This window comes from Lepisosteus platostomus, chromosome 10 (genome assembly GCF_059453375.1).
Source record: "Lepisosteus platostomus isolate fLepPlt1 chromosome 10, fLepPlt1.hap1, whole genome shotgun sequence".
NCBI lineage: Eukaryota > Metazoa > Chordata > Actinopteri > Semionotiformes > Lepisosteidae > Lepisosteus > Lepisosteus platostomus.
Window position 1 is genome coordinate 24,366,438 of NC_142620.1, and position 14,949 is coordinate 24,381,386.

At 38.1% G+C, this 14,949-nt stretch overlaps 1 protein-coding gene across 13 annotated transcripts in view; it reads left to right on the forward strand.

The window, feature by feature from the left end:
* LOC148653624 (alpha-(1,6)-fucosyltransferase) overlaps positions 1 to 14,949 on the forward strand; it is a 409,984-nt gene that overhangs the window by 224,260 nt on the left and 170,775 nt on the right. Inside the window, exon 1 of one of the 13 annotated variants that reach the window (XM_088648873.1) lies at positions 6,944 to 7,095. The exons of the other annotated variants lie outside the window; for them this stretch is intronic. The gene's annotated coding sequence lies outside the window, so the exon portion shown is untranslated. Of the gene's footprint in view, positions 1 to 6,943; positions 7,096 to 14,949 lie in introns of those variants that run through there. 13 annotated transcript variants of the gene reach the window in all.

Genomic DNA, 14,949 nt, shown 5'->3' on the forward strand with positions numbered 1-14,949 from the left:
TGCTCACTCCTACTTTAGTGGTAATTTGTGTCATTGGAGAGGGAAAATTTCATTTGAGCTAACCTGAGAAGGTTTTACTTCAGTAAAATTCAGACTCCTGAGGAACTCCACTAACATTAGCATCCCATTTTCCACCTTGTGCATCAATATTATCCTTTGAACGTGTAAGAAGAAACTGCAGTTCACACTGTATTGTTTATCCAAATCCTGGAGAATAGGAAATTAAAAGGGCTATTTAAACCTTGTTTGCTTCAGAGTTACACAAAAATGTTAGCAGTTTGTGATGGTGCCAGCTGAAAGGCAGATGAATAAAGGGGTTGTTATGAGTGTCCCTTTGCATAATAGAACATTCCACAGGATTAGCAATTAGGATATAAGGATATATGGGGCAGAGCGGTGGCACTGTGGCTAAGGATCTGTGCCTGTGGCTGGAAGGTTGCCGGTTCAAATCACATGGCTGGCAGAAGAATCCTAATCCCCTGAGCAAGGCCCCAGCTGCTCCAGGAGTGCTGTATAAATGGCTGACCCTGCGCTCTGACCCCAAGCTTCTCTCTTCCCGTCTGTGTGCCTGTGTGCCTGTGTGTCTCATGGAAAGCAATCTGGGGTATGCAAAAAGACAAATTGAGAGAGTTATGTAAAAAACTTTTTTTTTGTGATGGAGTTGGGTGAACTGACGAATGATAGATCCAGAGTGAATTTAGCATTTTGTCTCTACAATGTATTCCTATAATTAATTTGAATTCTCCATAGTTGTTGAGTAGTGCTAATTATATAGTAGTTGGAAACTGGTACAGAGAATAAAGCCATATTTCCTCAGAAAACTACTGGCATGCCTTACAAAGGACATATACCTTCCCATTAAAGGGGAAGTCTGGGTATTTATAGAGGTGAGCCTGGTTCAGTGTTCAGATCTACAGGGCATCATAGTAGCCCTGAGGAGTTCCACAAGCCAAGAACAGTGACAGACCACCAAAACTCTCATTCTAAATCTGGTCAGATGTTTGACTCTGGGTTACACATTGCGGCTGGGGAATGCCATTCATCACTGCTGATGCTACTATAATGGAATTTTAATTGCTTGTGGATTTAAAATGGTAAGATTTTTTTTATACTGAATTTGAGTTCAAGCATTCCATTTTCTAATGGAAGGCTAGTGAACAACTTTCAAGGTACCACTGCTTTCACTAGAAAAAATGTTTTCAGATAGCAACTGATTGAGCCTGCCTCTAGGTGACTCTCTAATCCAAAGTTTCAGTTTTATGCAGTTCCAGAAGGTGAGGGTCCATAGATGTTCATGTAAAATAGGGTATCCCACTGCTGGTGAAATGAAACAATAAAAATAATAATAAAAATAATAGATGCTGTTTTATTAATCCACTATGTTCCCAAATCCTCTTAAAATGTCAAGTCATATAATTATATTAATAATTACTTTTTTATTGGTGTTTTTGATACAGAAGGTTATCATGATTCTCTCTTTAACAGTTTTGTCAGCTGAGGTGTTTTTCACAGAAATGTGTATGTAACTTTGAGAAGTCTATTCCTGAAAAGATTGTATTACTATGATTAAATTGGCTTTATGATTGAGAAGCATTATAATCTCTATATAGCTATCACTGTGCAGTGCCTTTTAAGCAAAGACAGCCTTTAAAATAATCAAGTAAATATCAAAACGTCGGTTTTCTTCTGCAGCCTTTTTAATTAATTTCATTGTCAGGACATCATGATTAAATACAATATCTGCACACTGTGTTACATGCTTGAAGATACTAACATTTTCTGAAATGAACAAAATGAGAAATGGAAAACTGCAAGTTTATGGGCAAATGAAAAACTTTAGGCCATGCCTTCACTTTCTTGACTTTCCAAATTAATGCCCTGCAGTGACATATCCTCAATTTAAAAAATAGCATTTCATATGTTTTGTGTTGGCTTCATAGCATCCTGGATTTCGATAATGTTTTTTTAAAGAACACAGTTTAATAGGCAAGTCTGTGCCTGTTTTGTATATATATATAGCTGCAGGCAAAACGTTAAAATCAACCTCAAAATGATCCTTTGCACTTTAAATAATTATGTGCTATATGTGAACTATAAGAAACGTCAATCAGGAGTTAATCGAAAACACAACTGATGTTATGTGTTATAGTAATGGCTTACAAATTACAGGCTAAATTTGTACTTCTTAGGAAAGCTATGTAATACTAGTCAGAAGAATGGCAAAAATAGAACATCCCAAAAAATTATATATATATACTGTAATTATATAATTTTATTAAACTATAAAGAAAGAGATAAGCAGGGGTGCAAATGAAATTTCCCTACTATTTATGTAAGCATATATTAGAGGATTAATTGTTATGAAATACATAAACAATGTGAGGTTTGGGGGTAGTTAACAATTGGATGTGTTTAACGATGACCATGCTTTTTTCTAGCTGATTTTCAGCGTAAACCTTTTCTGTTAATGTGCCATGCGCTGTAGTGCTTAGATGAGCTAATTAAAAACAAATATTCTAAAATGTGTTGATTGAAATTAACATAAGTCTCATGCTTGGGCTCTTGCTTTCAACATACATTGAGTCCTGTTACTTACATTTTATGGGTTTGAAACTGGATCAAGTGACGGTGACTGGGACGTCCCAAGCAGCGATGCACATTGCGGCTCTCTAGCTCATAGCAAAATAGTGGCTTCCTTAGTATCTACAGGCCTGCCTCAATGAGATACAGTATATGCCTCTTCTGCAGTCAGTTGTCAGGAACCAATAGGTTGAAAAGGAGGATCCTTATGTTTGTGACCATGAACCCTGTGGAATTCAGAGTAGCACAGGGACAATATCCGAAACACGTAATCCAGAGGCTTGGTTGATAGGAGGAGCAATGAGTCCAGTAACCAAATAAATCCGAAAATGATATCTGAAAAGCGTGGATTGAAAAGGCAGGAGTATAGATCAGGAACCAAGAAATCAGTCGAGAAGGTCAGAACGTGCACTAGAAAAACTCTACAGGAGGCTTTTCAATAGTGAGCGTGGGTTGGTGAGTGAGAGAGGTTTAAATACTGAAGGTAGAGAAACGTGATTAGGAAATTCGTTCAGAAGTGAGAATCTGTGGAATCTGGTGCACGTGAGAATGTTGTGGCTTCAGTGGAAATGAAAGTGAGAAACAGACGGTTTGTCAATGCCAACTCGTCTGTGTTCTTATTTCTGTGTTATAGCTATGATGAATGAACCTGTGTCCTTTTAATTTCTATATTTGTTACTTTTAAATTGCTTTAATTACTTTTAAAAGTGCTTAAACGTTTTTTTAGGGAACTTCTGTGTATGAACTGCAAAATACTTTACTGAAGAAATTAAGATGAGGGTCCTTATTTTCATTATGGGCATACAGTGAAGTAGATTGACAATTTGCCAACAACTGGACCTCAGGGAAAATTAGGCCTTATAAATTATTTTAATTTCATAGTGTACAACATACTGTAGGAACCAATTCCAGGATGCACAATTCAAATTCACTTTTCTACAGGCAAACATTTAAACAGGCCCACAGGAAACCTTTCAACGGTGCGAACTTGAAGAAAACAATGCCTAATCTACATCAACACATCGACTGCCCGACGCGCGGAACAAACACGTTGGACAATGTTTACACTCCCTTCCAGGATGGTTACAAACCCCTCCCCCGACCTCCTTTCGGCAAATCCGATCATGCCTCCATTCTGCTACTTCCCATTTACAAGCTGAAGCTTAAACAGGAGACGCCAGCGTTAAGAACCATTTGACGTTAGTCGGATGAATCGGATTTTATGCTAAATCACTGTTTTGCTACCACTGACTGGCAGATCTTCCGCGAAGATGACGAAAATAATATCAATCTGTATACGGACTATGTCACTGGCTACATCAGTAAATGCATTGAAGACGTGGTTCCCAGGATTACTGTTCGCACATATCCAAATCAGAAACCGTGGGTAAATGGCGAGATACGCGCCAAACTGAAAGCTAGGACAGCTGCTTTTAATTCTGGCGATATGGATAAATACAAAAAATCCAGATACGACCTCAGGAAAGCTATCAAAATAGCTAAATACAACTACAGAGTAAAATTAGTCATATTATCACGGCTGCAACACATGGACCATGTGGAGTGGTATACGCACCATTACAGACTACAAAGTGCAACCCAGCTATGTCGCACAACAATCTGTCTCTCTTCCTGATGAGCTAAATTCATTCTATGCTCAGTTTGAGGTCAGTGACGCAGATCCAGTCAGGAAGATTCCAGAAATCCAAGACAGAAACCCACAGATCATATCCAGAGCGGATGTGTGTAAAGTTTTTAAAAAGACCAATCCACGCAAGGCTCCTGGCCCTGATGCCATCCCTTGCCACGTTCTGAAGGCATGTGCAGACCAGCTGGCAGATGTCTTCTCGGACATATTCAATCTCTCCCTAGCTCAGTCTATAGTTCCTTCCTGCTTTAAGAAAATCACCATTGTCCCTGTTCCTAAGAAACCCTAAGAAACCCAGAGTCAGCTGCCTAAATGACTACTGCCCTGTTGCACTCACATCAATTATCATGAAGTGCTTCGAGCGGTTGGTCAAAGCATACATCACCTTCTCACTGCCTGACACCCTAGACCCACTGCAATTTGCGTATCGCCAGAACAGGTCAACAGAAGATGCTATTGCCACTGCCCTCCATGCTGCCCTCTCACACCTGGATTAGAAAGGAAATGCTGATTATTGATTACAGCTCAGCATTCAATACCATAGTGCCCTCAAAGCTTGTCATCAAGCTCCAGGACCTGGGACTGAACACCTCCCTCTGTAACTGGATCCTGGACTTCTTGACAGAACGTCCGCAGGTGGTGAGGGTGGGCACCAACATATCCTCTACCCTGACTCTAAACACTGGAGCCCCCCAAGGCTGTGTGCTTAGCCCTCTCCTCTACTCCTTATTTACTCATGATTGTGTCGCCAGGCATAGCTCAAACTCCATCAGTTTGCGGACGATACAACAGTCATCGTCCTGATCACAGATGGTGAAGAGTCTGCGTACATGGAGGAGGTATAAACCCTGGCAGCATGGTGCCAGGAGAACAACCTCTCTCTGAACATCAATAAAACTAAGGAGATGATTGTGGACTATAGAAAACACCAGGGAGGAGATCACACACCTATCTACGTCAGTGGGACTGCAGTGGAAAGGGTCAGCAGTTTTAAGTTCCTGGGAGTTAACATCTCAGAGGACTTAACCTGGACCCACCACACCAACACCGTGGTCAAAACAGCACGGCAGTGCCTAATCTTTCTCCGTAGGCTAAAGAAGTTTGGCATGCCATCACATATCCAGGCCAACTTCTACAGGTGCACTATTGAGAGCATCCTGACTGGTTGCATCACTGCCTGGTGTGGGAACTTCTCTGCCCGGGATCACAAAGTACTGTAAAGGGTGGTGAAGTCAGTGCAGCTCATTACCGGCTGTGAGCTACCAAACATCCAGGATATCTACTCAGCTAGATGTCTGAAGAAGGCCAGGTCCATTCTCAAGGACCCCAGTCATCCCAGTCACAAACTGTTTTCCCTCCTACTGTCCGGTAAATGGTACCAGAGCATTCTGTCCAAGTCCAACAGACTACGGAACAGCTTCTACCTCCAGGCAATAAGACTGCTAAATAGCCAAACTGCAGCTCCTTTAGCAAATCACCTGTAATGGCTACATGGACACACAGTTTTCACTGTATTCAGCATAACTGCACTACTTGGATATATTGCATACACCATGGACACATAGCAGCTCTACTCATATTGAGTTTTATTCCGTTTCTATTACATCTATTATTATGTAACCTTATTTTTATAACCTTAATTTTATGATTTTTGTGTTTTTGTTATTTTTGTGATTTCTGTGATTCTTGTGATTTTTGTGAGCTCACAGAAAATACATTTCATTGCCAGCAACTACTGCTGCACGCTGTATTGTTGTGCATTTGATAAATAAACTTTGATTTGATTTGATTTGATTTGACATTTAATACCTTTAATACATGGTATGAATTGTAACTAGTAATGGAAAATGATGTAGAAGTCCAATCAAATCCTGACTTAAATCTAATAAACAATCTGTGGCAAGAGTTAAAATTGCCATTCATCAGACAGAATTTAGGCATGTTTGCAAAGAAAAATGGGTGAAAATTGGTGAATTCCAGTGTACAATGGTGCTGGAAAGTTATCCAAAAAGATTTGGATGTGTTTGGTACAATTTGAACCAGGAGAGGATACAGCTACTGTAGGAACGCCAACTTGGAAGTGTTCTAAACAGTCTGTGGTGTCAAAGGGTGTACTTAGAAGTATTTGGACTTCTAATGGGAAAGTGTAGAAAATAAGTCTGTACCTGTTAGTTTGGGATTCAAGCCTCATGATGGAAGCTCCAGTATTCCTAAAAATCTATAAAAATCAGAGTTGTATGCTTCTTCTTTTCTTTATTCTTCATTTCAAGGAAGTGTTCTAAGTAAAACATTTACTGTAAGCAATTAAGTCATCCAGTCGGGAGAATGATTAGTTTTAACTGCCATATTACAAAAGTAGGGGGCCGGTTGTTCTCTGTCTATCTGCTATCTTTTAGTGCCTAGTTTGCTTATACAACAGCTGCACAGTTAATATCAGGTTATGTTCAGTTTCATTATTATTTTAAAATACATTATAATTTGGGTTTAACAGATACTTAACAATGCCCTGCTGTGGAGATAACTTTAGGCAGGGCTTTTGTTTACTGATGATAAGTGGAGCTGTATTTTCCCTGGAACACTCTCCCCTGTGAACGGATGTCTTTATATGATCCAGCTCTGGCTGTGATGCCTCAATGGTCTGAGCTACTACTGTTGTTTTAAGGCAGCTGTTCAATCCCTTAGAGTGCAACTGGTCAAGGGTGCTGTATAGCGGATATTTCAATTGTTTTGTTTTATTTTTTCTTGGAGCTGTTGGGCTTAATTTATTCAACACTGTTAGCCTGACTTCAAGGCTGAATTCCCTCCAGAACTAGGGAGCAAGAAGGTATAATTGCAACAGTAAACAGTGCATGGTGCTGGAGACGCAGGTAAGAAACACAGAGAAATGGTAAATTCATTAAAATCCTGCATAGACCTGAGCTTCATAAATATGCATGATAACACTAATACAGAAAGACAGACCTTTTTTTCAGTTGATACAGTTTAGGACCAGCTTATGTTACTCTCCTGCAGAAGAATGGAGAGACAAAGTGAACTTTAATGAGGATGAAAAGAATGTGATTGTGAATTTTCATGGTAAATTTTATTAACTATATAGCGTACTATATACTAAGCTATATACTGGCTAATGTATATAGCTTAGTATATACAGTATACTAAGATATATGTATAAAAAGGGCTGTGATTCTTAAACGGTTCACCCAATATAGACGTAAGTACTCTCGAATTAAAGCTGACATTTTCACTCTTACCTCATAGCCATTGTTTTGTTTCAAAACCAATGTGCAGGAGTAAAGAGCCAAAACAAAAAACAAAATGTGTCACTGTCCAAATAGTTACGATCTGCATTGTATAAAGGTTGTAATATATTTTCTGTCTCACATAGTTTTTCATTATTATCATTATTAATTATTAATTATCAGCAATTGTTTTCAAAGTCACTTTTTGATTAAAATTATATAGATTCTTTAAAATACTCTCTGTAATGCAAGTTTGACCTCCCATTTCAGTTCCATTATGTATATAATATGAACAGACTACATGTTTTTTCTCATCTTCATTTTCTCCTCCTTTTAATTGGTAAACATTCTTCTGCTTACTCTCTAGATTAACTTTATTTTTTACAGTCTGTGATGCCCATCCTAGGAAGATTAGTATGGTAGAAGCAGTGTGGTAGTTCAAGTAGGCAGCTGCGTCAGCATGTGTACAGTAGGCTGCGAAGGAACAAGTAATGGTTTATTACACACCCAAAGGTTAATGTTCACACCCAATGAAGGCTCCACAGCAGCAACATTGTGTTTCTTTTCTTCTCTTTTCAGCATGAAATAAACCTTTACTTGTTCTTTTGCAGACTGCAGTGTGTGTGTTTATGGCAGACAGGGGTGCATTCTAATATACATTTTTTAGGAAGCAGAATGATGATAAACACTATTACATTGGCTAAGTAATAAAAAATAACAAAAGGTTGTCATGCTCCTCCTTAAACCATTCTAGAAGTATTTTGCTCAAAGTGGCACCATGTACTATAGTTCTATGCTATAGTATAAGTAGGTAGCTGTGTCAGCATGCGTAGGCTGCAGAGGAACACATAATGGTTTATTCCACGGGTTTATTCCATGCTGAAAAGAAAGGAAACACAACCATGTACTGTATACTCTGATTTTAATTAAAAGGCAGCTCTGAACTCATAGGTAGCCAACTAAACATTTTGCTTTGCTACATTCGTTTTAGTCACTACATTATTGTAAAACATAAATTTCATGGTCTTCCTTATGCAAATATAGAGTTTGCTTCCTTGTACATTGCGAAATGTTCCTGAATGCCTCACTCAGGAGTATTATATTGTTATACAGCAGCAGGGCTGGTCATTTTGAATGTAATTTTAAGCTTAGAGAGAAAAGGCTGTTGTGATACTACACTGATTGCATATCACAATATTATTTAAGTGTTTAGCTGTTTATTGTGTTTAAGAAAATATTCACACAATCCACTAGGTACAGTATAACGTTTATCACTTACAACTGACTACATGAGTACTGTATATGTGCTGTATAATATAACATTCTGAGAATACCAAATTATTCATAATGACCTACTTTAATAACATTTCTTACCACATCTGTCTGTGCAATTATTGTCTGTATTTGCACGCTTTGTACCTACAGAAGATTCACCTACATAGAGTGTGTTAGTACAGTGGCCTGGAGATTTACCTGCACTCAGTGTACCTCCAGAACAACCTGTAAACCCATACTCAATGTACTTGAAAAAGGATGTATAAACTCATCTGTGCACATTGAACTTTTTAAAGACTTTGGAGATTCACTTGCACACTATGTAACTGCAGAAGGACATGGAGTATAGGAATAACCACTACCAGAAGAATTCACATAATCCCGCAGGCCTCCAGATTGATTGTAATCTCCGTCTTTGTTAATGATCCTCCAAGTGAGGATGTGAAATCTCATTTAAGGTGATAACCAGATCTACTGTGCTTTATGCATCACAGCATCACCAGTCTCTTTAATAGCCCTGGTCTCTAACTAATTAAATTAAACAGTGTAGGGTAACATCAAATATCTCTTTTTTCTAGTTCACACTGGATTTTAAATTGAGCCTCCAAAAGATTATAGACTCTTTGCCTTTCTTTCCTTCAGTGGAAGTTGTTTACCATTTTCCTGTGATTTGTTCATTTTACATTAATCACAGCTGAGAAACAAAAGAAATAAAGCAATTTCAGAAAGTTTTATCATGTGACATTTCCCATATCTTTTAATGCCAATGGAGTCTATACCAATACCAAATCTGAAAGAAAGTGTGTTTATATTATAAAAATATAGTATAAATATATAATAAAATATAGTTGTAGTCGAAATGTTTTTAATTTTGTGCAGTTTTCTGCTCATACAATATACTACATGCAGTTTTCTGCTCATACAATATACCACATGGTCTGATCACTGGATTGTGAAGGACAGTCAGTATGGATAGGTCTTCCTTAACTAGCTTGTTAAAAGTCTTTGAACAAGCAACTGCAAGAAGAGATACAGAAAAGCAAAGGGAATGGTGTATTAAGATGATTTGGATGAAGTTTCTCACGTAATATAAAATCACAAGTGATACACATTCAAGGTACTGAATGTAATAACAGTAACATAACTGCACTACTTGTATTTATTGTATATATTGCATACACCATTGACACATAGCAGCTCTACTCATATTGAGTTTTATTCAATTTAAAAAAACATAACCTCAATTTTGTGATTTTGGTGTTTTTGTTAATTTTGTGATTTTTTGTGATTCTTGTGATTTTTGTGAGCTCGCAGAAAAGACATTCATTGCCAGCAACTATTGCTGCACGCCGTATTGTTGTGCATTTGATAAATAAACTTTGATTTGATTTGATTTGATTTGATTTGATTTGATTTAAGAATGAGCTGGAAACAGAATTGGAGTGAATGATAATTTTGAGGTGCTTTAGTAGTGGAGTACCTCAGGTATCTGTATGGGGACTGCATTTCTCAATTTATATCACTTTTCTAGATTCTTTGATAGTTAAATTAACTGAGGTCTCATATGAAATGCATACAGTACAAATCTCATACCAAACCAGGAGCAGTAGCACACGCTATAGAAGCTGCAAAGACTTTCAACAGGACTTTGACTTAACTCAGGATTAGAACTTGGAACAGTTACTGTATGTACAATTTTGGTCACTGCATAAGATAATTGTAATTGAAATCAATCCAGTGAAGAGAAACAAGATGCACTCCAGTGCTTAAGGAAATGTTCTACACAGGCAGGCTGAAAGAACCAAATTCCTTTAGCCTTCAAAAAAGAAGACTTTGAAAGGAAAAGATTAAAGTTTTCAAAATCCTCAAAGTTGACTCATTTGACTTCTTCAAAGACAACAGTGAAATAGAAACCAAATGACACAAATGGAAACTATGGTGAAGTGCTTTTGTGAATAGGTTTTTCTTTACATTAAGGGTGGTAGGAATATGGAACAAGCTACCCATCCATGTTGTTGAAACTGAAACTGATAGTCTTCTTTGAAGAAATGGCTGGATGAGATCCTCAGTACAGGAGACACTACATTGCACAAGAGTGATGGAAGTTTGGAGCAAGCTACCCAGCCATATTGTTGACGCAAATACCCTGAATTTTCAAGAAATAAATGAATGATATCCTTGCAGCAGTTAATAACTAACTACCAACCTGTCTAGACGGGTGAAATGGCTACCTCTTGTTTTCAGACATCAATTAGTTCTTACCTATTTTATGCTTTTAATATATGTGGAATTTACATTTAAATAGTACATTTCTATAAGTGCAAGTGATACAGAATTTCAAAGCTGTATTTGAAATGTTCCTTTTGAACATTCCTTTTGAAAATGTGACTAAATTCACTGTTTAAACACATACTGATGAATTCTGTTACTAAAAGAAATGCCACTTTTGTTTTGCCTGCTTTCTGAATAACTTCTTAGAAAGTGCATACTGTGTATTTTATAAAAGAAAAGACTGTTTTAGTGATGTGGCACAACTGGTATGCAAACAGCTACAGTTATTGCTACATTCAGAAAAGGTGGAAGATTTAATTAAATACAGTAGCTATGTAACATGTATGTATGCTATGTATCTGCTAATAATGGTGGTAAAACTGAAAGAACAAAACAAAACAAAACTCTGCATACTAAGAGTTGTAACCCAATAAAGATGTCTGCATACCAATGTAATCATAGCCGGCCCAGTAACGCCAAATATGTAACGTTGCCATAGCCAAAATGTAATGTAGTGGCTCTCTGAAGGCACCAGTTCTGTAGGGTTTGGGCATTTACTGAGACAATTATTAATTGTAGCAGTAAATCACAAAGTTGATTCTTTTGATGGCTTTAGAATCCAACCATGCGACATAACTCAAACAACGCGCACACACAGGTACTAATACACGAGGATACATTTATTAATACATAGAATATGCATATAAACCTAACATTTCTTATCGAGAGGGTTATCAGAATACAAAAGATATATATTCAATCAGTTACAAAGAGTTACACATATCAAGAGGACATACGTTCAGTATATCATTCATTAAGACCGTTTCGTAAAGTGAACTTGGTTACAACTTCTACATTAGATACTCAAAACAAGTACATAACTCTTAGGAATTAAATTGATATCAACTGGTTGGGATAACTATTGAATTCTCGAGCTGTAATGCATTGAAGTTGAATACTCATCCAATCTCTGGGGATTCAGATCTCCTGCGGGCTCAAAGAAACAGTTGCAGGCTGTTGCTGTCCAATCCGCGTTCTCTGGCTGTGCTGTGCGGTTTGCGACGGTGCGCTGCAGATGCTCACTGGCTGGCTAGTTAGTGTTGGCTTTAACTAGCAAAGTTTGTGCACAGGAGAAAAGATGACTGTGGGTCCCAGCAAGTCAGGAAGAGGACCGGTTCGTTCCTGATGAAGAGCTAGTTCTGAATAGTGATTCAGCTGTCCACAGTTCCGACTTGTTCACGAGGCCTGCTGCTGGTGCTAACCTCGGGTGGATCCTCTGGTTACTCTCTGGCAACCTCCGCTCTAGACTCTTAGAACAAAGGAAAGTTCTGGCACTCAGACACACTGGCCGTTCCGTGGTTGTCCGGGCTGAGTCTCAGGATGGTCAGGAGGCGCGCTGTGAGAATGTCCTGCCCTTGGGAGCCTTCTGCTCCTGGGCCGCCCTGCCCTGGAATTGTCCTTTGAATTCCCTTTAGAAAAGTCCACAGAATTCTCCACTGAATCCTACTGAATCTTACTGAATCTCTGTGTTGCCTGTTATTACCTGGAGGAACTTCAGGTCATTGATTGGCTGAAAGTTCCATGGGCATCAGAGTCCCACGTGGGTTACTCAGCCCTACCAGTCCCTGATTGGTTGATCAAGGTGAGATATGAGTCACTTACTCCTGACACTTAGGAATGCAGTCCAGATGTCCATCTGGCACTCCCTAGACAGATAGGCGCCAATGGATGACCATTGATCATGATAGCCAGGCTTAGCTAAGTGCATCCCCCTTTGGGAGCTGTCCTTATCAAAGGAACCTTAAATCAGCCTGCATGAATAGTTTCTCTGTGGCTGCACCACAGAGATGAACAGAGAAATGAGGCCTAATTTGGGAAAGCTCAGAAACACTTAATTCTGCCTTATTAATAAGCCTCACCGCTACACCAAAAAGGCCATTCATTCCAGCCTGATTAAAAATATTGTTACAGAGAGTTATGAAAATGGTAAATATCAGGAATTGACCAAGCAGTTTAGTCAATAAATAAAATAATTATTCATAACCCCCAACTTGCAAGTGATTTCTCCATGTGAATTGAATGTGAATTCTTTGTTCTCTGGCACAGCTTTGGTGAAAAGAGTAATAATTTAGGCACATTTGATTAAACAAATATTTATAAACAAAGACAATAGAAGCACTACACTACACACAACAAAACACAACACACAAGTTTCTATATTTATAATATGAACAGACAAGACATTTCAGATGCCAAACATTCTAATCCCCAAGAAAACCCCATACGTTTACTGAGTATTTAACTTAAATAATGCCTACAAATAAGACATAAGCTGCCTTCTAAATAAATGCAATCAACCAGTTAAATCTCTCTTTCTCTAAACCTGGATGCCACAAAAGATATGGCTGTCTATTTCCCCATTCTAAAAATGCGCCTCGAATCAGGAAAAACCATCTCTAACAGGGGTATCTTTCACTCAGGAAATCCGAGTTCCCTAAAATTGAAGAATAGCAAGCTCTCTCTAGCAAGGCTTAAAAACTATGCTCCAATCAGGTTTTGTCTGTGAGTACAGGCACTCACTTGGCACAAGCTTCAAGTTCCAACTCCTCCTGAGTTCTCTCTTGTGGTCTCCCCTTCTTTCTCCTCTCTCTTCTTTTCCTCTCTCCTTGTCATTTCTCTTCTCTTTACTTCTCCCTCTCTGTGTTCTACTGTGATCTTATATAGTGTGCTTCCTGACTGCTCCTTGACAACCATTGACCCACAACTTAACCAGGTAAACCAAGGTAAACTTTACACTTGTTTATGATCAGGGGACTCCCTACATGTCACACACTTTATCTAAACTCTTAGAGACACTTACTAGTCACATATAGCTGTAAAAATATAGTGAAAAATGTTTAAAAAATCAGAGGTTCTCAATCTATACATTTTGCATCATAAATTATCTTACAGACAATGCTGTAAAAATCATTTCTCGTGCTTTCTGTTCGGTTGTGTGTTTGGGCATTATAGTATGAGGTAAAGGGGTGGATTGGAAAACATTTTTTTTTATCCTGTTAGCTTTACCATATGTCTCCCTGGTGCAGTGAGCCTGAAAACATTCACTATTTGACAACATCATTGTGCTGTACAATTAAATATTGCAGACATTTCAAACATACAATATTATAATTATGGTCAGTAGCAATATTACCCCAAAAAAATTTTTAACTGTTGTATACAGTAAAGGGTATAAGTGATTCCATATTATATTCCCTTTTAATCAAATTCTAAAAGTATGCTTGTTGACTCCGGTATCATGTTAGTTAAAAACTTCGATGCTTAAAATGTTTAGGGAGAAATGGAATACTGGTGTGTATTTTTTCTTTAAAGTACCGAGACCAGCCATATACTGTATGTTTATGTTCCAAAATTAATATTGTTTATGGCCTTCACACGCGTTACAGTATGCTCCTATTCTTTTTATGCTCAGCTACTAAGATTTCCCTTCAGTGGTAAAATTCCATATAAATCTACAATACTAAAACGGGCACAGTAAAGACATTTAAATCTTTCTACGTCCGACCAACGCACCACGAGTGCCCCTGTCGGTCAACCAATCACGTACCGCGGTATTTTGCGTCAACGCGCGTCACAATGCGCGAGGCCGTAGCCAATTACCTCCGGTACGTGTCTGTGCCGTGAATTAATAATTGTCAGATGATACACAATACATAATTATGACTTTATACATATGTTTCAGTAGGAACATGTGCATAATTATGTATTGTGTATCATCTGACAAGTGAAGTGAAACACAAAGATTGTAATATATTTCTGTCACATCCATGTTTTATTCCAAATTCATGTTACTGTTGTGTATATATATATGATTTCAACAATAAACAATTCCACAAAGAGATGCAGTTGAATCTCTTAGGGAATAAGGGAAAAAAT